We start from the raw sequence: 24,366 nt of genomic DNA, 5'->3' as shown, positions 1-24,366 counted from the left end.
TTTTGATAGTTTCTATCGGCTTTGAGAGCTTTTCAACATCATCAGCATTAGCGGTATTCAATTTGTACAATGAGCTCAACAATGGTATTGGCCCTAGAAAATTGTCAGAACACAAGCTACTACTTCCAAGTTCTTTTGAAATGATAATGTCAATGTCGCAAATGATTTGCAACTTAGCTATTCCGCTTGGTTGTTGAATGAAATTGGAGTTTGAAATTGGGTCCGAGCTCTTTTGAATCGGGAGGCATCGACTTGGAAGGCCAGCTTCAAAGGCCTTGGTGGGAATAGGGCTAGTTCTCATAAACTCAACTTTCAAAGGTCAAAATTTAAGGTCACAAGGTCATTTTTTAATAAAATAGTGCAAGATTATCATGGGAGACTAATAAACAAGAGTTCGATTGGCAAAGAATTGCCTGTTAAAAGACTAGGCATGCAATGGGTAGCAAAAAGGGATAAGGGCGGACAAAATAACCAAGGTTAGGCGGTCAAAATAAGGTGTAAGTTGGGTGGTCGAAAGAATTTTAAGTGATTGGCTTTGAAATTTGGTCAAGTGCAATACTAATTGGGTAGTCGACCGAGAAAGTTCTTAAATGGGACGGCCACTCACGGGTATAATAGGGTGGACACGCCCTTGAGGATTTGTTCCTTGAGTACCAAGTGAGTGGTTGACAGTGTTCGGGAAAAATCATTTTTTTTTCAAACATACAAAATCCTTTTCTTGAATTTTCCAGGAGGAAATTTTAGAAAATTAGTTTTTTTTATAGTTATTACGCTATTTTTTTCTCGATTTTGGGGCAAAATTTCTCCTTTACTCTATGCCCTCAACTGGCATTTGTTCGAAATTGAAAATGGCACGATATTGAGCTGAGACACATTTTTCTCGAACACTCGTGGGTGACCATGAATTTGAAGCGAGTGGGGTGGTGATTGCATGGCCAAAGTTGGAACGTAGCATATTGGGTGGTCAAGAGGTTAGTAGCCTCTTTTTATGGGTAAAAGGGAGTGAAAAAACTGTGACTGAGAGCCGTCCAAAGATAGTAGTTCCGTGCACCGGGGGAGTTTGCCCGAGTGGTTAAGGGGCGACCTCAAATTGCCTGCACTCAAGTGTGCGAGGCTGTAGGGAGTTTCGGGTTGATGGCAAGTTGTTGCAGGGAGGCGGAAAGTGAGAAGAGCGGCTCAAGAGCCTTTTGAGGCCTAGGCGACAACTGTGAGCACAAAGAGAGAACGATGGCGATGGGCTTTGGCTTGTACCCGCCTCTAGGAAGTGTATCAGACGATGATGCAAAAGCAAAAATTTCTTGTGAGTCTGTGATTATGTGAGGTTGAGCGAGCCGCGACCATATTCACTGCAAGATGAAGCAATTTTGGTGATGTTGACAGCTAGCAGAAGGTAGGGGATGGGCGGTGTTAGTGTGCACTGTGGAGAAAATCGAAGCCTGAATCAGGGAGGTAATCGGCCCTTGTGTTGGCTAGTGGCGGCCTTGAGAAGCTGGGAGGCAATGAGATGATTGGGTAATTAACTTTGACTTGTACCCTCCAGCCGTAGGTGAATCTGATGATAGCATCGAAGACAAAAAAAAAGCCTTTTGGTGACCTCATTCTTGAATATCAACAGGCCGAGTGAGTTTGGTGATGCCGATAGTTAGCAAGAGGCTAGGGGCCAGTAGTGTGGAACAAATCAAAGCCTGCAGGGCCTTGTTGGTCGCACAGTTTGGTCTCAATTGCAGAGGAAGAAAATGACGGTGCAATAGTGTATGAAGTACCTCATAAGCTTCTTTTTTTTATTAAAAAAAAAAGTTTTGTTGACAGCACAAGCTCGGGGCTTGTTCCTACGATTGTGGAGTCTATAGTTTTAATATCTTTTTGCTTGGAATTGTCTCAGCAATCCTTTCCGCATTCCTCTCCTTTTTTTTTTTTCCTACAACGGCACCTATGTTTCTCTCTTACCATTTTGCCTCTCTATTACTGTGTTCGCCAATTTAATCCACCTACTGCTTTATGAATATTCCCTATATACTAATATCATTTAATTGACGGTTAGAGTCTTTTTTGACATCAACCACTTCTTTAATTCCTATTTCCTACTATTATAGAGTCGGCCTCTCTCATAGGCTTATTGGAGAGCTCTTCCGGACTAATTATTGATTGGTTTCCTCGATTTAGATGCTTAAAACACATCCTTAAAACTAATATTAAGAAAAAATTACATGAAGATATAAACAAAATTAAACTTAGCTGTAATGATTGATCAACAGGATCTTCATGGTTGTGAATTGTTGTTCCACCAAGAGGATTTCAAAAGCTCCAATTTCCAATTTAAATCTTCATCCCTATGGTCGGCGCGTTTCCAAGAGCATCGCCTCGCTCTGATACCACTGTTGGGAGAAGAGGGGGAGATCGACCGCTTAAAGTACTCAACATAAGCTTTCAAGCCATCACCATCAAACTGTCCACCTCTTCTTCCAATTTCCAAGCACACACACTCACCTAGACTATGACACACACACACAGTAAACAGAGAATTGATATAGACAAGCTTGTAAGGGGATGTAAGAGATGTTGACTAGATTTAGAGAGTACACAGCAAATTAACCATAGCTTAAGAGAGTAGAGAAGAGAATCTGCAAGAGAAAGGCCTAAATCTAGCCCCAAACTCCACGGCACCTCTCTTGTGGAGTTGGTATTTAATATATTATTTTTGAGTTTAAGGTGCCAAAAATTGAGGCACCTCTTTTACAACCACTTTACTTTTGCAAATGAGTGAAGCTCATTAGTTCTTGCATGACCCATAAGGGGAGTTCCCACTACAACTATTTACAGCGCCATAGTGGCTTATTGAAATGATGTTCTAAGATACTGTGCAAATATAAAATGGCCAAGAGTAATTGCCGTTGCCTCTTCATCAACTCCCCGCATTCCACTCTACAAAATCATCATCAACTCAATTAGTAAAATAAATAGACAGCACATAATTAACCATTACGCCCAGCTATCCCAATTGCAGCTAACCACTACAACAGGAGGGTGCCCAGTCTCGTAACAGAAACATATTGACCATTTGCAAAAGTTATTTGAAAAGTGAAGAACATATCGAATTTGTCTTAACCGGGAAAAGTGCATTTTTATGGTTAGGCAAGGCCGCATCTTAGAACACATTGTCTCAAGAAATTGCATAACCACTGACCTAGACAAAATCAAAGTCATAGTAGACCTGCCCAGGCCTACTAATGCGAAACAAGTGCAATCCTTCATAGGACAATGCGGATATTATCGAAGATTCATATATATGTGTGCAGTCATCGTACAACCTCTGTATCGTCTACTAGTCAGTTTCGACTGGACTGAGGAGTGTGAAACTTCATTCCAAAAGCTAAAGGAAGACCTTGTATCAGCACCTGTACTTAAAGCACCGGATTGGGAAAAGATATTCCATGTTCACATTGATACATCTGCATATGCCATCGGGAGTATTCTGGCTCAACCTAGAGACGGAACAATGGATTTTCCAGTTTGTTATGCAAGCCGACAGTTAAACAGTGCGTAAAAGAACTACACAACCACCGAAAGGGAGGGGTTAGGAATGATTTATGCTGTAAAGAAATTTCGGCATTATTTGCTCGCAAACAAATTTGTGTTCTTCACAAATCATCAAGCTCTTTTGTATCTGGTAAATAAACCATGCAATACTGGGAGGATTGTACGTTGGTTTATTATATTGCTAGAGTTTGATTTCACAGTGGTGGTAAAAAAGGGTAAAATTCATTTACGGGCGGATCATCTTTCAAGGCTACACAACAGGGAAGCTCCTGAAGGAGTAGATGATGACATACCAAATGCTTATCTTTTCAATATTGAAATGATATTCAAATGGTCTCAGGAAATTGTTAGCATTATTTCCTTTGGAGGTAGGTTTGATAACACAGAAGACAGATCCAAACAACAAACAATTCGACAAACAAGAAACTTCCAGTTGATCACAGGACGGCTGTATCATCTAGGATCGGACCAAATTCTACGACTATGTATAAATCCAGAGGAATTCGAGTGTTATCTTGAAGAAGCACATGTCCAAGATTGTGCGTTTCATTGTTCAACGGTGAAAACACACCAAAGACTGAAACAGTTAGGGGTTTATTGGCCAACTATGTACGCAGACATACATGCTTATGTTACCAATTGTACTATATGTAGTGCCAACCGACCAGTGGATCACGCGACATTGTTTCAGGTAAACATTGCACCGACATGGAGTCAATATATCATTGATTTCTTAACCACAAGGACGTTTCCTGAAAACATAACAAAAGCACGGAAAAGGGCTATAGAGATGGAGGCTCATGACTTTCAGTTAATTGGGAACCAACTCTATAAGCGAGAAAAGGACAATCAACTTAGAATCTGTGCAAGTGAAAGTGAATACCTGCTGATTCTAGAACACATACATGGCAGAATAAGTGGAGGCCATTATTGAGGTGATAAGACGGCAAAAATTGTCTTAACCGCAAGAATATGGTGGCCCACATTACATATGGATGCTGAAGAGTTTGTAAAGCATTGTGACGCTTGTCAGCGCACCAAGGTGCCAATAAAGAGAGATGAGATGCCACTAAGGCCAATGATGGGAGCAAGGGCATTTGCAAAATGGGGCATTAATTTTGTGGGACCTATTTCACCCCCTGCATATCGCACCCATACCCAATATATCATTGTGGCTACGGACTATCTTACAAAATGGGCGGAAGCCAAGGCCACGCAAAAAGCAGATGCACGAACCACTGCACAATTTTTGTATGAGAATGTTTTTGTACGATACGCTTTACCACTAGAAATTGTCAGTGACCGATCGAGGAACACATTTTCTCAATGAAGTCATTGAATATCTGCTAGAGGAATTCATGGTAATACATAGAAAATCTGCTCCATATCATCCACAAGCAAATGGACAAGCTGAGGCCACAAATAAAACACTATGCACGGTTCTCACTAAAATTGTATCAGAGTTGAGAACAGACTGGGATCAGCAGCTACACTCAACACTATGGGCATACAGGGTAGCTTACAAAACATCGATAGGAACGACACCGTACAACATGGTGTTTGGTCTAAATGCTATATTACCCATAGAGTTTTGAATCCCAACTCTACGAGTAGGGGAAACGCTTAGAATGGACAGGACATGAGCTCTCTTCAAGAATAGATGATCTTGAAAAGCTAGATGAACTTCGCTTAAGAGCTGTAGCTTCGATCTATGCTAAAAAGAGAAGACAGAAGAAGTTTTTTGACAAGCATGTGCGCAGGAAAGAGTTCAAAACAGGTGATTATGTACTTGTTTATACCTTGAAGCAACATGCCAAGAAACTTTAAAAGCGGGGGATGGGACCCTTTGTGATTAGTGACCTATCACAAAGCGGAGCTGTCAAGCTTGCTACATTAGAAGGTGAAGAAATGCCAAATTGGATTAGAGGGTGTCGATTGAAGAAATATCATTTACCACTAACATAGGATATACTTCAACAAATCCATCAAGAAAAACAATGAATGAAGGAGAAATAGAGGGTTCGAGAAGAAGCTCAAGCAGAATCACAAGAACGCATTGCAAAAAGAAGACTTCTGCGACAACAACAACAATGTGGAGCACCGTTGCGAATCAATGCCATTCGACTAACGAATTTTGATGAAGACACAGTGGAGCCAATAATTGCAATCAAAGTGGGTAGAAATCAAGTTGAATCAACGGCATTGCTTGATTCTGGAGCTCAAGCAAATTTGATCACTTACAGATTATACAAACAGCTCAAGCCCACAGGTCAACTTCATCCTACTCCACAAGTGTTGGAAAGTAGTACATCACATTCACTGAAAACATTGGGTTGGACTATATTGCATGTACAAATACATCAATATATTTACCCAACAAGTTTTATGTGGTCGAGGATGAAAGCACACAACACCCCATGTTGTTGGGACAACCTTGGAAAAAAGAGTACAACCTGCAGATAGACTGGAGTGCGAATACAGTCAAAATTCAACATGCACAAGAACAACAGGTAGTAGCCTTTGCTCAGCAACCCCGGAATAATCAGCTACCAGCAATGCAATCACTGGATAAAGAGCCCAAAGGAAGGGTGCCATTAAAGAACAACATGATACCTAAGGCTAACAACCAGGGAACTGCCAACCATGCTCACTACAAGTATAAAAAGTCACCGACCGCAGTAAAGAGATCAGAAGCAGTATGGGTGTGGAAGGATAGAAGAGACTTGGCAAACAAACCACAACACAAAAGAATAAATCAACAGAAGCAAATAGTTCAACCAAAAACCAAGGGAATAAAATAGATATGGATCCAAAGAAAATGCTCAGCAACAACTCAAATAAGACTTGCATCTGGATCCCGAAACCGAAGCAAAAGGAACTCCCTTCAGTACAAGCAACATCGGAAGGCAGACAACTGCATATGAAACCAACAAACCGATTTATGTAGGTGCCAATCATCAACAAAAAAATGGCAACCAAGGCAGTAGAAATAAACCTACAAAGACTGGCAAAACAAAGCTACAAATGGAAAGCAAAAAAGACAAGGTCTATGGCCATTCCGGCCAAGCCAATTCTCTCCAAGGAGACGACTACGGCCCTACCAACAGTAGTGGTGAAGCAAGCGACTTTTGCAAGAAAGACAATCAAACAAAGAGCAGTAGAGTTACAGCTTTTACTTGCAAAGAAAACAAGAAACCTCAACGGCGAATGCCAATAAGCATCTTGCTTATACCCTTCTCTTGCACAACATTATTTTCCATGCATTGACCGAGTATGCACTATATAGGGCCACATCACACGGCCAAGCATTAGCACAATTTTTTTCAACCTATGCACGGCACATACTCCGAGGCGATACCTTGTCAACCGGGAGGACTCCGGCTAGGAGGGGGGGAGGCATTCTCAAATGCGGACCCAATGGCAGAAAGAGCGAAAAAGGGCATGTTTTTTGACTATTTTTAAGGGTTGTTGTTTGATTGCGAATTTTTTTGAACTAACCCAAGTACATATGCCCTTATATAGCATGAACCTACAGGTATATGGGGCCAAACGCCAAATCAAGCCCTTAGGTGTGTGTATATAAGTAAAAATAGCCATTTTTCGGGCAAAATATTGGTAAAATGGAGACATCCGGCCATAAAAATTGCATGAGAGTGTATATAATGTTTTGCGGTGATATTTTTGATTTATTATGATTTTTGGGGATTTTTTGGGTTTGATTTGCTATTTTTCTTTTAATTTTACTAATTTTCGGCAGAAAAACTTCAAAAATACAAAAAGCAGGTGAAAAACGATCGTAATGAAAAACAAAAAATATGGGGATGATCAATGACTATAGGTTTTCAGTGGGGGTGCAATTATGAGACTGGAGCGGAAAGCGTGTTTTGGCCAGATTTTGACTGAAACGTCAAATTTCTTGCAAACTGGGCAAATGGAGTCCAAATGAAGAAATTTTTGAGCCTAAAACGCATCTCGCAAGAAGTTGGTAGCACATGTCAAATTTCATGAAAAGTGGTTCAAGGACCCCCATTATAAGAATTTTTCACTTCATTTTTAGCTCATTTCCACTATTGACCTTTGAGAGAGAGCTTCTGCCACCTAGAGCGAACGGAACTTCTAGCAGCTTCTACGATGCGCATGACTACCCGATGAGCTTCAGACATGAGAGGTAGGCTCACCACCTTGAGCTTTTCGCGCATGTTTGTCGTTTTGTCGCAAAAACTAGCGTAGGGTTCAGACAGAAAGCAGGCAGTAGAGACCTACAAGTAGAAGTGGCTGCCAACCCAAAAGCAATGAGACTTCATCGGCAGCTTACCCTAGCATAGGAGACCAGTCTTGGATGTCCAAAGGCAGTAGAAAACCATCGGAAAAAACCCTAATTCCTAGAGCCTCGCAAGAGGCCACCAAATGGGAAATCGGCGGAGAGGCGTCCAAATGCTACCAAAATTCATGGGTAGGAGCATCTCGACATGCTCAACAAGTCTATGTAGCCCACATGACCAAAAGGTGACCCGAGGTGGCACCAAACGTCAGAAACGGCATTAGACACACAAAGCGTCAAATAGCTCTTGCGGCCAAACCGCATGACCGTTTGCCACCAAACTTCACGAGCGGCTTTCCGAGACCATCAACAACCAAGTCCTATGGTGGTAGACCACCACAAGTCATCGAAAACATGTAAACGCAACCATGGGTGCTTCTAGAGCGACAAATTGCCAAACGGATCTCTGGTGAAGCCAAAGTCGACAAAAACCATACGGCAAGGATCCCCAAGGGATCGGGAAGCTATTGAGACCAACATCAAGAAATTTCATCGCCAAAAAGCACTCCAAAAGTTAGAAAACGGCTCGGAGGCTCTGAAATCCACATAGGGAGTTACTTTCTATCCATTTGACTTTTTTGTTGAAATTAGGCTTAAAAGGGACTCAAGGGGACTAAGGGCAGGCACCAGGAGCAGTCTCCACATAAAACGCATCAGGAGACATCCTACGTGTAGGATGTCTCAAGGCCATTTTTGGACACAAAACCCAACATTTTTCATTGCACAAAGTTTCTGAATAGCCTTTACATGCTAGCCAACAAGTTTCATCACATTTGGACCAAAATTGACCTCATATGTACCAAAAAACGCAAAGTTAGGGCATAGAGGCAATAATGGGCCATAGACCTATCATAACTTGTCCAAATCACATGAAACTTGCATAATACATTCATGAGCACATTGCCAACCAATCTGTGTGGTCACTTGCAAATGATGAAGTAGACATCCTACGCATAGGATGTCTCTTTGACATTTTTGGCCTACAGAGGATGTTTTTCCATTCCAGATCTATTCATATCATCTCCAAGAGCTCATATATCAAGTTTGAAGCCATTCTAATCATTTTTGACTCCCAACACCTCCAAGATGCACTTTTTGAGCCCAAAAATATTATACAGGGTCTTACCCACATCAAATCTTGTCCAAATCAAAATCCAAGAGCATGGCCATGTTCCATAGGCCAAGAGCTACCCACAGAACAAATCTCAAGCTAATTTGATGAAAAGACATCCTACGCGCAGCTTAAATTTGACCTTCTATGCAAAAAGTGACATCATGAGAGCCATTACCATGGTGCAAGGAGCCCATATATCAATTTTCAACCCATTTGGATATCATTTGCCACCTGTTGTGGACATTCTACTCAAATTGTGAGCATAAAGCCTGAATCTGCCCAAAAATGCACTTTTTGATGCCCAAATCCAATTACAATCACATAGCCATGTTGCACAGGCCAAGGACCACCAGCATGTCAAGTATCACTACAAACTGATGAAAAAGACATCCTACGCGTAGGATGTCTAGATGATAAAATTTTGCCAGAATTGTACTGTGAGCACATGCATAGTTTCCCAAGTTCCTTTTTAAGTTTTATTTTCAATTTTCAAGTCATTTGGATAGTTAAAACTCAGTTTCTCAGCTGATATGGAAAAAACGCTAACTTCGGACTACTGAGTGCAACAGGATCTATGGCAGCCGCAAAGTCACCGGCAAAGAAGAAGAGGATGACCATAAAAGATTACTTGGAAGAAGTAGAGCCGTTCGTCATACCAGAAGGAACTCTAAAGCCAACCAGCATGTGGATCCAAGAGGACTTGCTAGAGTCAAATGATCTGAAGATCTACCAAGGCGTGTTCAAAGACACCGAAGGAAATGTAATAGAGCTACCCATGCTACCGCGGGAGCTCAATGAGTTTTTCAGAAGCAAAATGGCAGAGTACCTCGAAAATAGATCTCCATAATTATTTTGAAGTTGTGCCAGCTGGAATTGACATAAAAAGAGTATGGGAGTTCGTGACTACAATCAAAGAAGATGGAGTGGCTAGAGTTACGGATCTACAAGGCAAGCCAGACACGGAGATTTTAATCACAGAGAAAGTAGTGGCAGCTGCACTAGACCTCTCTAACAAAGGGGATAGTGTAACCAAAAGAAGGGACGAAGTAAAGGTGTACAGAAAATAAATGCAACTACACCTTTGAAGACATTGCCAACCCTAAAGTGGCAATCATGAGTCATCTGTACAACTAGTACTTCCATATGTGTACAAAGCGGCCACAAAAGTACAGAATGCCGCTTGGAGCAATTGCCACAACCTTCACCTAGGCAATGCAGAAAAGGAAGCCGAAGGTAATCAACTATGCAGCTTATATACATGATAATCTGGTGAAGATGGGCAACCCCACCTACATCGTGTCGGGCGAACTAATCACGAAAGTGATTTATGGGGCATTGCACGCCAAGGGAAGATGGCCCGACCCTCCATCACAGAATGATTGGCTAAGGCTCAAGGAAGATAAGGAAGAGGAACAGCCCAAAGCACAAAGGGTGGCCACAAGGGTGAAAAGCCAGTTAGAAACCGTGCAAGAGGAGCAACCAGAGTTAAAGAAAGGAAAGAAAGAGAGTGTCCAAGTGCTGGTCAAAGAGACAAAATCACAGAAAGCGGCACGGCTAGAGCGGCTAATGGAAAGTTTCAGAGCCGAAAGAGCCCTCAAGGGGGATTTGAGCGAGCTATGGAAGCCGTCACTAGAAGCAATGTCGGGATCATCCGGGTGCATAGAGACAGATTTGAAGATTATATTAAGAATTTTGAGATTTTGGATGCCACGACAAAAAATATCCCACATGTATCATTTACAAAAGCAGAAGTAGAGCAAGTCCGACGGCAACTGCTAGAAGAGCAGGAAGGCCGAGAGATAGATAGATAGATAGTTCTATTATCGTCCTGGGAGGTCAAATATGACCTATGGGACCAAATGAACATGTCACGTGGTGTGAGTGGAGTTCATAAGTGACTCTCGATGCTCAAAAATGGTTGAAATGAGCGTCGCAATAGAGAGTCCACATCGTGGTTGGGAGAGGAAGGTATGTAGGGAGAGCTCATGGCTGAATATATGGGGAAAAGAGGACCTAATGTGGTCAAAAGCTGAGCACTCAAGTAGTGTGTGGTACTCACTCTCTCGCACTTGACGAGGGCATAAGGTGCAAAGTCGATGACACTCCTCGCCAGTGCACCAACGTCCTGTCTCACAGCGTAGAGAATGGGAGCTAAGACGAATGGAGGCAATGGTGCGGATCGCACTCAACGGGATGGGCTCAAGGATGTAGGAATGGGTTCGGTTACCTCGTTCCGAGAAGAAGAGAGATTTGTAGTTTGGGGCAACGTGTGTGGTGTAATGGCTGAAGCGAGAACCTCCGGATTTCTCCCAAGCCATGATACATTGGCGTTGTAAGAAGGCCTCATTAACTTGGGAGTCGATCGACGCATCCTTGACCAAGTGACATGCATCCCATCTTCCAAACCATTTCTTGATATCAAGCATCCACCCCGAACTTAGTATTTTGCTCTTGCATGTCTTTTGAACCTTTTGACTTGCTTCATATGCGATTCTAGGAAGTCGATGCAAAGGGCTACGTTGTGTCTTACGCATGTACTCCACAACCCTTTCCATGCCCAAGACCTCAATGGGAAGCGATCCGGACTCAAGAAGTAAGAGCATGTAGGGTGTTTGTGTCTTGACTTGGAGAAAGTTGGTGAGAAAACGCTTTTGGACATTCTCAAACTCTTTCCAAGTAGACTTCCCGATGCTTCCACCCCACACCTCCACTCCATAAAGAAGCACCGGTGTCACCAATGTGTCAAAGAGGTACTTTTTGAGATCCCAACACTTGATGTCTCCTGCATTGCACATGTTCTCAAATGCATAATAAGCCCTCTTTCCGGCTTCCAAGCGACGCATTGCACAATCCTTCCATTTATGATTGGATGGAACCTCAAGGCCAAGGTACTTGAAGTGATCTACCACTTCAAGTTTCTCATTGTTGTATACAATGCATGGATTTTCGTCATTGAGGGTCTTTACAAGCATAACCTTGGTTTTGGATCCATTCACGATCAGCCCGCTATGTAGGCAAAAGCGTTCCAAGACACTCATAAGCTTTTGTGCATCTTCTAAGGTATGTGCCAAGAGCACTACATCATCGGCATAAAGCAAAAGCATGATCACTGCATTTCCAATCTTAACCTCTTCTATGCCTTCTTGCTGCATAAAATCAAGAACCATGTATTCCAATTCATCAATGAGTAGCCCAAAGAGGGTTGGGGAAAGTGGGCATCCTTGTTTGACACCAATAGTGCTTGCAAAAAATTCTGAAATTCCATCTCCCATACGTAATCGACATATCACTTTTTGGTAGATGCGAAAGACTGCATGCATAAATTCTCTCGGCACTTGAAGGCTTTGCATACGTCTCCAAAGATTTCCTCGCGGTACCATGTCAAAAGCTTTCTTGAAATCCACAAAGCAACAATACAACTTTTTTCCTTTCAATCGAGACGCTTCCATAAGAACTCGAAGAGTGACAAGGTGATCAATAGTGCTATGATTCTTTCGAAAACCTGCTTGGCCAAGCGCACGTTTGCCATTCTTTTCAGCCCATTCACTTATCTTCATCTCCATGATACATCCAAATAACTTTGCCATCAAAGAACCAACCATTATAGTGCGATAGTTGTTCACACTGTTTACATCTCCTCCTTTGTGCAAAGGTTTGATCCAATTTGCACTCCAATCATGAGGCATGCCATACTGAAGTGCAAGGTTAAACATATCGCATATCCAATATCGTGTTTTCTTGCTTGTCCATTTAATCATTTCAGCCTTGACACCTTGAAGGTCACCTGCCTTGCGAGTAGCAAGTTTCTCAAGCGCGCGGCATACATCTTCAATGGTAAAGAAGGGAGACATAAATGGAAGGGAGCTACAACCCTCCATCTTATCAACATTGGGTTGCTCATAGAGGTTCTTACAATGCATATACATATCCTCAAGAGTCAAGTCACCAAAGCTCTCAACGCGCTTGCCTTTTAGATTTTGCCAAAACTTGCCACATGCATGTGCTTTCTCTTGTGCTAAAAGAAGTTGTTTTTCGACTTCCCACCTTCTCCTCTTCTTTTGAACAAGTGCTTTGTATGTGTGTGAACATTCCAAGTAAACTTCCTTGTCTTTGATTGCATCCAATCTTAGCAAGTGTTTTCGGGCTTGACTACATTCCATGTCAAACCATTTCTTCTTGGTGCTACCCTTCTTAGACCTTTTGCAAGACATGTGTTTTGCCGAAAAGCATTCCTTCGCACAAGAGAAAATTACTTCTTTGAAAACTTTCCACTTGCATTCTAATGTTGGGCTCCCTTGATGCTCTATCATGCTTAACATTTGGTCCACCATATCAGCATATATAAGTGCTCGTTTGAAGTCTAGACGTAGGTACAAATGATTCACATCATGATTGGAGGCTACATGCTCGGGCCGTTTACCACACTTGAGGTCAATACATAACATCCTATGATCCGATTCCGGATTCCATTCACCAAGTGTAAAGCTTTGTATGCATTCTAGAGTGGCTTCTGAGAACAACATATAGTCAATCACGCTAGCACCATTGTGCTTTCTACATGTAAAGTCATTGGTGCCTTGCCATAGAGATACACCATTTGCAATGAGCATTCCGGTACTATTGCACATATGTAGAAGTGACTTTCCATAGTGATCCACTTCTTTTGCATCATTAGAACTTTGATTATACATGTATGAGTCATCCACTCTTCTTGATACATGCGGCATGTCGACTTGTTGTGTGTCGTGTTGTAACATATTTGTGCGAGCATTCATGTCTCCAAAAACAATGACTTCACCTTGATCCTTGTAATGAGCAATGTCTTCCTCTAGTTCAACAAAGGGCTGATCTCTATCCATATTCAAGCGAGCATAAAAGTTGGAGTCATAGTGAGGAATGTAGCAGCCGGCCACAAACATGACTTGACCATTTGGTGGGCTGATTTTCAGCCATAAGTAGCGTTTATACTTATCTTCTTTGACAATGGAAACATCTTTCAAACCCTTTTTGGTCATACATGCTACGCCTCCTTGGCCTCTTCGTTGCTTTGTATTTTTGGCCCACATCAAAGAATGCACATCGTATTTGTCAAATCCAAGAATTCGTTGCGCATCATGCTCCCATGTTTCGACAAGAAGTATCACATCGGAGTCATTGGTAAGCTCATCAATGCCAATTCCCGCATTCCATGGATACCCGTTACAATTCCAAAAGCTTATTCGCAAGCGTGAGTTGGTCTCATAGATCATGTGTCCCTATTTGTTGGGTGGACTTGCATCGGGAGAGAGAGAGAGAGAGAGAGAGAGAGAGAGAGAGAGAGAGAGAGAGAGAGAGAGAGAGGAAGACAAAAGCAGACAGGGATTTCAAGAAAAAACCGGAAACTCCACCGTCCAGCCCTGAGTCAAGCCCACCGCCATCACCACCTTCTTGTAGCCCTCCACAAACTCAACACAAGGAGGAGCTAGACAAACCTGAAGATCAAAAAGATACAAGGCAAGAACAGAGCCAAGAGCAAGAGCAAAAAGAAGAAGCTAAGCCCAAAAGTGAGCAGCCAGAGCCAAATGAAGCAAGCTATAACACTTTTCTTGATCTACTAGCTGCTGGATATTCAAAAGAAGAGGCAGCCACAGTCTCATTTGACTTGGCAAGCACAAGGCCCAAAGAGCAAATGCAGAGCCTACGGTTAGTGGAGCTAAAAGAGATGGCCACTGATACAGTGGATATGCAGCCACCCACCAATGATTGGGATGTGGTGATGACCAAGCTAACCAGGCTAAGGGCACAATCATTGGCCACAGAAATCTCAAAGCCACTGAAGTGAAAATCAAGTCTGAAGTTGACACTCTACACAAACAAAGCCAAAGGCATATAGAGAGAGAAGTAGAGCTGCAAGCCAGTCTGGCAAAGGCATTGCAAAGATCCCAAGAGATGGAAAGAGAGAATCAGGCGGTAGCTCAAAGACTGCAAGGAACCGAAGAAGAATATAGAAAACTCAGCAAGTCATTGACAGATGCAGAGAGGGAAAGGGATAACCTAACCCTACAACTTGCTGAAGAGTCCAAGGAAGTGGAAGCAATGCAGAATGCCAAAGAGAAGGTAGAAATAGAGCAAGAGGCTAGCCAGGATGAGGTCATTGAGCTCAAGGACCAGCTTAAAGTTAAAGATCAAACCATCCAACGGCTATGGGTATCTCCTGCCAGAGTCAGAGCTACTAGCTCGACTCACACCACTTCAGAGAGCCAGCTTTATGAAGAACAAATGAAAGAGCTCCAGAAGGAGTTGACCTTAGAGAAGAAGCAAAGGCTGATGATTGCCGAGGGGTCAGTGGTCATGCAAACCCGCATGGAAGAAGAGCACAAGGCAATGCAAGATGAGCTAGAAACCATCAAGAGAAAGCTCGAGGAGGCGGAGAAGATAAACGCCGATTTGAACGACCTCCTTGTGAATATGGGAGAGCAAGATAAAGCGGAAAAGCAGACATTCCAAAAGCAATTAGAAGAGCTGAGAGGCCAGCAGGCAGAAGAGTAGTTAAGCATAGGGCCATCAGCCATGGAAGGAAAAGACTTAGAGAATGTGGCAGAACCTGTGGACACACCCATGCAAGAGGAAATCCTTGTAGGACCCTCTCAAGAGCCACAAGATCTGACACAAGAAGAAGAAGAGAAGCTGTGAAAGGCCATAGAAGCGGAAATCAGAGAAACGGCCAAGGAAGCCTTGGAATGGGATCAGAGTGTGTTTAAATCAATGACAATTCAGAAGATGGACGCCAGCAACCTTCGGTGTGAATGGCTATAGCCCTCTCTCCCATATCCTTTGCTAAAGTACGAAGCCACCACAATCAACAAAAGAATCAGAGAAGAGCCAACAGTGCCACTGTACACAGCAGACATCTCCAAGCCTGAAGGGGTAAAGTTGATAGTCGACTCTCAACCCATGTGGAGAAAGGCATGGCTGACGAAGTATCCATAGTATCTAATCCATTTGGTAGAGGCACCAAAAGTCATCAGAGATAACCTAAGTTTCTGCTCTCTACCAAGGATACGGACGTGGAAGGCCCAAGAGCTACTGCAAAGAAGCCAACCTACTTGGCTAAACTATCCAAAGCTGCATAGTGTATTGAATAAGTGTTTAATACATGGTAAAAACCCTAACGGGTGCCATCAAATTATTCACTGGCTCACCTGACCTATCTTGCATTATGATGAGAAAGATTTGCAAAACCCTTTTGGCAGTCTTCAAGATGTTCAAACCAGCCAGGCAACAGACAGTATCTTCTTCTTTCAAGATACATACAGATGTGCATACGATCTGTCTGGTCAGCCTTCCAAGGAGGTGATACATGGATTGTATCAAAGGATCATGTTTTTGCCATCCTATCACCTCCAGGCCTTTGAAGAAGCTTTCCACACCGGCTTCTTCACAATCAACTCTGACATATTTGGTCCAACACTACTGGCTCAACATGCAAGATACGAGTCACTGCTCAAGATGAGAGAAACCCTAAGATGAAGAAGCAGCTCAACAGCCATGTCCGGGACGACATGAGCAAGGCGGGGGGGAGTGTTAGAAGCTGGACACACTCTACGAAAAATGACTGCTCGACAGATTATTATTTTGTAATTATTCATTTATTGAGAAAACCTTTCACCTTGTAAATATTGGGGCTTACAGAAGTTTCCAGATTGTATCCCAAGTTTTGACATTTAGATTGAGTATATGGTTAAATTGGAACATTAGGGTTTGAGAATTGTAAGGTATTTATACCACTTTTTGACCTTAATAAAAGACCTCTTGTCATTTTTAAAAGTTTTTGAACTCTGTGAGTGAGCGTACTGTGTACGAAAGAGAGTGAGAGCTTCATCTTGATGCTACGTGCGCACCGGTGGTCAGAATGGAGTGCGAAGAAGTACAGCATGTTGCCCCCGATAAGAGCTACGTGCCAATACCTACATTGCGCGCGTATGGTCCGGTTTTGCGAGCTCCATCTACGAGCTTCATCTGGTGATTCGGTGAGCATACGTTGTCCGATTTTGCATTGCAGCATATCCACGCGATCGCATTGAGTAGAGCTACACATTAGGCACTTTAGATTTCGGAAACAAAGACCTGCAAATTTCGGCCAGACATCCTACGTGATTTTGCACCAAGTGTTTTGGGTTGGGATTTTGGTTCATAGACCTTAGGGAGAGTGACCTATTGGTGTTAGTAGGGTCTCCTTCAAGTTCTGTGGTGTTTCAAGATTGTTTGATGGGTATTCGGCTCTAGAAAGCATTGTAGGAAGTTTCCTCTTATGCACTCTTGAAGGTTGTAGCTTAGACATTGGGTAGAGACCTCTGTAGGAATTAGTTAGGAGTCGGTCGAGTGTAGGTTGACACCCTATGCTTGCTTCCAGGTGCCTGCGGGTCGAGCTTCATCCTTAGCTGAAAAATCTTGTTAGGTGAGTTCTCGCTGTGCTGACGTCCATCGCGGCGTATCCGTCCAACACCAATCTAAAGATTAATTTGTCCTTGCACGGGAGTTCCATTGGTAGTCAACCCCTCTAATGCCAATCTGGAAGTTACCAGAGTTCCAAGCCGCGAGCCGATGTGAGGCCCAAGCGTTCTGCAGTTTCCAATGAGATAAAGTTGTCCCTTGTTCCAGGATCATAGAGGATCAATACCCGCTGGTATTTATAGATCCCGAGCCTTTTAGGAGCTGAAGCCTGACGCTTCTCGTTATCTATTTTTGAATTCGAGATCAATGGAGCAGGTTCCTTCTTCAATTGTTCCTTCTAAAAAGATGTTTGTTCCTGCCGCTGCTGCGGAAGAGGGCAGTCGATCTGCATGTGTGCTCTCTCACCACAGTAAAAGCACCTCCATTTCTCTTTGAAGCTTTGTACTTGGTTTGGAGTGAGACACTTGAGCTGTTTGTCGGTACCCTTTGACTTCTTAGGCTGATCCAGTTCCTCACGGCGATACTTTTTGCCTTGGTTCCGTGGTCATCATAGACCACTCTCTGCCTTACACAATACGTGCTATGTTCCTTTTGTCTAGGGGTACCAATGGACTGTAGATCCTTGGCAATGATTTCCGACTCCATCATCCGCTGAAGGGTATCATGGGGATACACCTTCATGCTCTTTCAAAGTGGTGTTTGAAGGTCTATTTTGCATTTTCACATCTTTTCCTCATCAGAGATCTTCATGAAAGGCTTAACTTTCAAAAGAACGGACAAATTGTCAACATAAGCCGTGACTTTTTCATGTTCCTTCTGGGCGAGCCAATCCCATTCCTTCTAAATGTCCTTCTCAAAGTCAGGTGGAAGAAATTATTCATAAACGTCAATTTTAAATTGAGTCCACGTTTTGTCTTGTGTATCTTCTAGAATATTGGCCAACCACCACTAGCTTGTCGTCTCCTTGAGATACATCCCAACATGGTGCAACTTGGATTTATTGGTGACGTCTCCGTTGACAAAAGAAACTTCAAAGTGGGTGATAAGAGATAGTGCCTTAGAGATGTCTCTCCATCCCCTGTGTAACTATCAAACTTGACATCTATGTCACCGGATTTGAAAATCCACATCATGCGGTGACGCTTGTGGCTATCCTTCTTTAACTTGGGCTTCTCTTAAGTATTACGTAGGGAAGTAGTAGGAATTTTCTTCTTTGAAGAAGGTTTAGATATTCTATGAGAAGTAGAAGTAGTACTGTAATCAAGAGAATATGATGGAGAAGAGATAGAGACATCATTGCTTTCATTCAGTAGAGAGAGCACTTTTTCCTCGCTCTTGCTCTTGGAAGGCATTTTGTTTTGATCTAGAGATCCCTCGTGCACTTCGGCACCTCTTTCCACATTTTCCTCCTGCGGCTTGTTATCACCAGTAGGATTTTCTTAACGCCCATCGGCATGTGGTCTTTGCGGCTTCAACTCATACTTATTGAAGTTCGTCTTCAGCGGTTCTTCCATGGCTCATCATGGTTCTTTCTATTCCTTCTTGAATTTATCCTCCTTTACAAAGAAAGAGAGAAATCTGAACTCTGATACCACTGTCACAAACGAGAGTCCACATAAATAATCAACAAGCTGCAAATAAATAGACTTTCAACCAAAAGAGATGAGGGAGAAGATTGACACAATATTAGGGACCAGAAGATGGGTTGGTCCCCCCCTAAAGAGAATCTTTATTAGGGAGAATATTTTACAAGCATAAGAAGCAAAGTTAGCCCCTCTGTTCTAAATCTCAAACTCGATGGATTCCATTTTCAGAATCCTTGAGCGTAGGCTGAGGCCTCCTTGCTCCTCCTCCATAATGGAGTACTTGCAAAAACACAAACACGAAACAACAACTTGTAGAGAGTATTCATACTCGGTACCTATCGCTTCAAGTGCAAAAAGCGACCTTCGCCCGCTGGCTTCGCACAATCACTCACAAATTCCCAACAATAGAGTCTTCAAGAGCTAGCGTTGCAAAATTGATGAGAGAGAGAGAGAATGTTGGCTGCTTCTGATAAGCTCCTGGGACCGGTAGGAATAGGCGGCACGGTGCTGGCAACAATAGTTACAGAGGGGGAGTGCTAGAGAAGGGGAGAGGGCTTGCGACAACTTTGGCGATGCAAGAGAGAGAGAGAGGTCGTACGTCTATTTTCAACCCATAGCTAGCACTAGATTTTTACATAGATCCTTGATTTAAGTGGCTGCCCACTTATTCAATAGGTGGTCGACCAATTTTTTAAAATATGTGAACCTGTTTAAAAACTCAACAAAACACTCAGTGATCTAAAAATGGATGCTACACAACAATTCCCATGCCTCCCTGGATGTAGTTCTTAGGCACAGATGCAATGCAAACATAGATTCCTCACGGGAAAGCATCTGCTTTTCCCAGAAAGCACTAAAAATATTCCACTCTTTTAGAAAAAGCTTCTCAAAACCCATGTTTATTCTTGTGCCTGGGTCTTTACGAGTATTCCTTTTTCTAGTTTGGATTTCTTGCCAGACCAATCAAATATTCCCTTTTCGATGTTCGCGTCACCCATCATATGACGCATCAAGAATATCCACTTCCCGGTCTCTCCCACTGAACTGACAATATAGCCCCTTCGCGAGTCTTAATATCACCCATCATATGACACATCAGAGTTGTCCGTTCCTAATGGCTTGGATCAATTTCAGTAGATCTACAGTTCCTAACTTTACAATTCAAGTGTAAACATTTAAATATCCTAATTTTAATAAATAGAAATTACTCAAAAAGATAAGAAAGTAATCCATTTAGCAACAAGAACTATCCACCTATGGATGCAAAGTGCATGGGAGAAAGTGAGCTGGGTAGAGTCACGGAATGTATTGTAGCTTTATCTTGAAGCCTTTGGTTTACAACCCACATATTCTCCAACTCAAATCACTTCAGTAGAGCAAAGGTCAAAGGTCTTGAAACATGCTCAAAAGAGGGGTGATGCTCGAGCCAGCACTTGACATGTACATACGGATTTAGTGCAATAGAAGTGGTGCCCCTTTAAGTATTTCTTTATGTTGCTTGAACTCAGTACAAGGCCGTTACTCACTCTCTGCGTCTTCACCCAGAAGAGTGCCAGAGAATGAGCCCTTGACTCATATTTAAAGGCTCTTGGCCATGAAAATCAATTACATGAAACGCTTCAAGTTCTAAAAGCATCTGGTCCAAAAGCTAATGCCCAAAAGCTGCAAGCATGTTTCACAAAAATCCGTACACTTGCCACATCAACAACACAAATTGTGGAAGTCTGTACAGTCTGCACGTGGCATTGCAACACAAAATGCGGGCGTCCGTACAGCTACCACATCATCATGCTCCACAAAAATCTTTGTATGTGTGTGTGTGTGGGTCTCGCTTTATTTAATCTCTTTAGGTCACTTAGGCCCCATTGGATGGGGTTTCGTAAGTTGGTGGGAACTCTTTATTAAAAATAGGCCACTCGGCAAGTCTCTGTAAGTTGGTAAAACCTCTTCTGATTCTTCTTCTTCTTCTCACGTTGCTTCTTAGGGTTTAGTCCCCTTGACAAGGATCTATAGGTTGGCTCCATTCTTCAGTGGCTTGACACATCAAAATTTCGTAACATCCCCCCTTCTTAAAAAAAAGTAATCGTCCACGATTACCATATATCTGCAAAACAACTCAAGATTGCTCAAATTTTTTTGAGGGACAATCAGTTTTCTCATTTCAAATTGGAGCTCTTGATATCCTAGGTCGTTGGCTTCCCAGAAAAATCTCACCCAATAAGGAGTATATTGTCATTCCAGATCGGAGCTCTTGATATTATGGCGTAGCAAAATTAGCCATCACACCCAGACCGTGCTGATCTCCAACAAGTGTCTTGATGTACTAAAATTACATACCCCGGCAATCTCATTCAATCAGGAATAATCAGTGGTTGGCACATCACAATGCAACACAAATTCTCACATATGCATGTTACAAGACACAACGAGTTGGTCCATAAGCTCCTGAATAGTCGAAACAGGCCTCGATAAGCAATGTTCCTGTGGCAGTGATGGTAGTCCCAAGACATAGAAATCACACTGGACCTCCAAGGTTATCAGCTCAAGAAGAGACAATTATTAAGAGATGTCCAAAATTTTCAAGTTGTAATCTGTTGTGGCAAGCATTTCAAGATACCCCACTTTGCCAAAATATGAATTCTAAAGGAAGATGCCAAAAAGCATGTAACTTCGGGGAAAACATTTCTTGAAAGCTTGCTAAGTCCTTGGAGTGTGCGGCTTGGTAGCTATAGACATCCACCATTGCATGGAATTGCCTCTGAGAAAAACAACGGCTTGAAAAATATTTGTTCCTTCTCTTGCACGTGATGTGTATGGTTTATGCCCTGTACGTCAGAGGGATGCAAACATGAGGGCACCTGATGTGCGATGGAGTAAGGGGGGGAGTGGCTAATAAGTCCGGGATTGGGACACAAAGATTCTTCATTAAAATGCCTTGTAAAAAGTCCACGGTCGAGACATGAAGATTCCTTCAATAAAATTCCTGTAAAAACTTGGAAGCATTATCTTTCTCTGTCTACTCTTTAGTAGGGTCGGTATGCTTTCGAAAAAGCACACGCATGAAGCTCTGATACCACTGTAATGGGATAGGCACCATGTGCCAATGCAAAAGAACATGTTGAACAACTTTAAGCAGTTCAAATGACATTTGAACTAAAAGAGATGCACGACACACGAGACGGGGAGTGGCGGAGCTCCACCCCAAGAGAGAACTAGCCCCAAACCTTGATGCCCCTTTTGGTATTTCTTTATATTGCTTAAACTTAGTACAGTGGTGGTACTTGCGCTCCACACCTTCACCAAAAGAGTGCTAGAGAATGAGCCCTTGGCTCATATTTTAAGGCTCTTGACCATGAAAAGTAGCTACATGAAAAGCTGATGCCCAAAAGCTACCTGCGTGTTTCACTGAAATCCATACATTTGCCACATCAACAATGCAAAACGTGGGCATTCGTACATATTTCACTTCATCATGCTCCACACAAATCTATGTGTGTGTGTGGGTCCCACTTTATTGAATCTCTTTAGGTCACTTGGGCCCATCGAACGGGGTCTCGTAAGTTGGTGGGAACTCTTCTTTAAAAATAGGCCACTCGACAAGTCTCTGTAAGTTGCTAAAACATCTTCTACTTCTTCTTCTTCTACTGCTACTGCTTCTTAGGGTTTAGCCCCCTTGGTCAGGATCTATATGTTGGCTCAGTTCTTTGTGACAATTCATACCATAAACCAATCGCCAACCTCTTTAGTTCCAAGCAAGACCCTATTCAAGACTTACTTTGGTAGAAAGCCCAATGTCTGTCATTTTTGCATATTTGGGAGTAATGCATACATCCATCTACCAAAGGAGCAAAGGGGGAAGTTTGACAAGTCCAGAAGAATGGTTTTTGTCGGCGACAATTCACTTTTCAAAGGATATCAACTTTATGATCCATACAAGACGAATGTTGTACTCAGTCATCCAGTCGTCTTCGATGAGTTTCTTCCTTTGGAGGGGGCTTCCGCTCCCAAGTCTTCCACGATGACCCCAGATTTGCCAATACTTGGAGGCCCAAATTATGATTTTCCTCTTAATAACCCTCTTCTCCAACTCTTGTCCCTTAGACTACGGAGAAAGCACCCGTTGCAAATGATGCAGATGACAGTGGTTCTCACCATAGTGTAGAAATAGAGCCAAATATACCAGTTGCTCCTCCCCCGAGAGCAAGTCAGACAAGCTACCAAAGTGGCTGTTGGAGATTTTTCTATTTGCAGAGACTTCAAATTTGCCACTAGATTGACAAGATGTCGATACTACAAGACGATCTTAGCGACTTCAATTTGCTGAGGTAGATGGGACTTTATTACAGGTAAACTATGCTATGATGTTGACAATGATCAAGGACAGAGATCCTCTGACAGTTGAGAGGTGCTTTCATAACCAAAGCAAAAGTTGGTCATGCAGAAAGAAGTTGATCCCATCAAGAACAACAACACTTGGGAGTTGGTTCCGTGGCCTGCCAAGTGGAAGGTGATTGGCATCAAATGGGTCTACAAGACCAAGTACAAATTTGATGGTTCTTTGGATAAGCACAAGGCACGATTCACTTCCAAGGGCTTCTCTCAAAGACAAGGGGTGGACTATGACGAGACCTTTGCATCGACTGCGAGGATGGCGACCATTCGGACAGTTTTTGCCCTTTTTTCGTGGCCAGTTTTTTAGATGGATGTAGTTTTGGCTTTTCTAAACTGTTACTTAGAGGAGGAGGTGTATGTGGAGAAACCTCTAGGGTTCGAGGATCCAGATTTTAGAGACATGGTTTGTAGGTTGCTAAAGGCTCTCTATGGCCTCAGGCAAGCCCCTCGAGCATGGTACAAGGAAATAGACTCTTTCTTTCTAAGACACTCCTTTCGTCGTTCTTCTACAGACCCATATTTTGTATGTTTACAATGAGGGAGGATTGATGACTCTTGTTATCCTTTATGTGGACGATCTTGTGAGTACAAGTAGCCATGTTGAGCACATCAACAATACTATGGAGACCTTGGTTAAGGAGTTTGAGATGACAAATCTTGGCTTGCTTCACTACTTTCTTGGATTGGAGATATGGCTAGACAAAGGGGGACATCTTTCTCTCTCAGGAGCGATATACTTCCAAGCATCGTTCTGATTTATGATGCTGGTCAAATTCATTGATTCCTACTAGCATCAATAATTCTTAGCAGCCTTCTCCACGTAGTCTACACTCTATATTATCCTAGATAGTGCTAATGAAATCTTTAATAAAGATTTCTCTCTCATTTATTCGCTAGATTTTGGCATCTGCACATAGTGAAATTGCATGTATGCACTCCTTGTGAATGGCCCACGAGATGATTTTCCTTTTTGCTCATGTGTC

At 42.6% G+C, this 24,366-nt stretch overlaps 1 pseudogene; it reads left to right on the top strand.

Moving 5' to 3' along the window:
- Positions 1–23,690, top strand: part of LOC147424650 (uncharacterized) — a 31,544-nt pseudogene extending 7,854 nt beyond the window's left edge.
- Positions 23,691–24,366: the final 676 nt, after the last annotated feature.

The sequence above is a fragment of the Adiantum capillus-veneris genome, chromosome 25 (assembly GCF_014529385.1).
Source record: "Adiantum capillus-veneris isolate H3 chromosome 25, ASM1452938v2, whole genome shotgun sequence".
NCBI classification, from domain to species: Eukaryota; Viridiplantae; Streptophyta; class Polypodiopsida; order Polypodiales; family Pteridaceae; genus Adiantum; species Adiantum capillus-veneris.
This window is presented reverse-complemented; position numbering and strand designations above follow the sequence as displayed.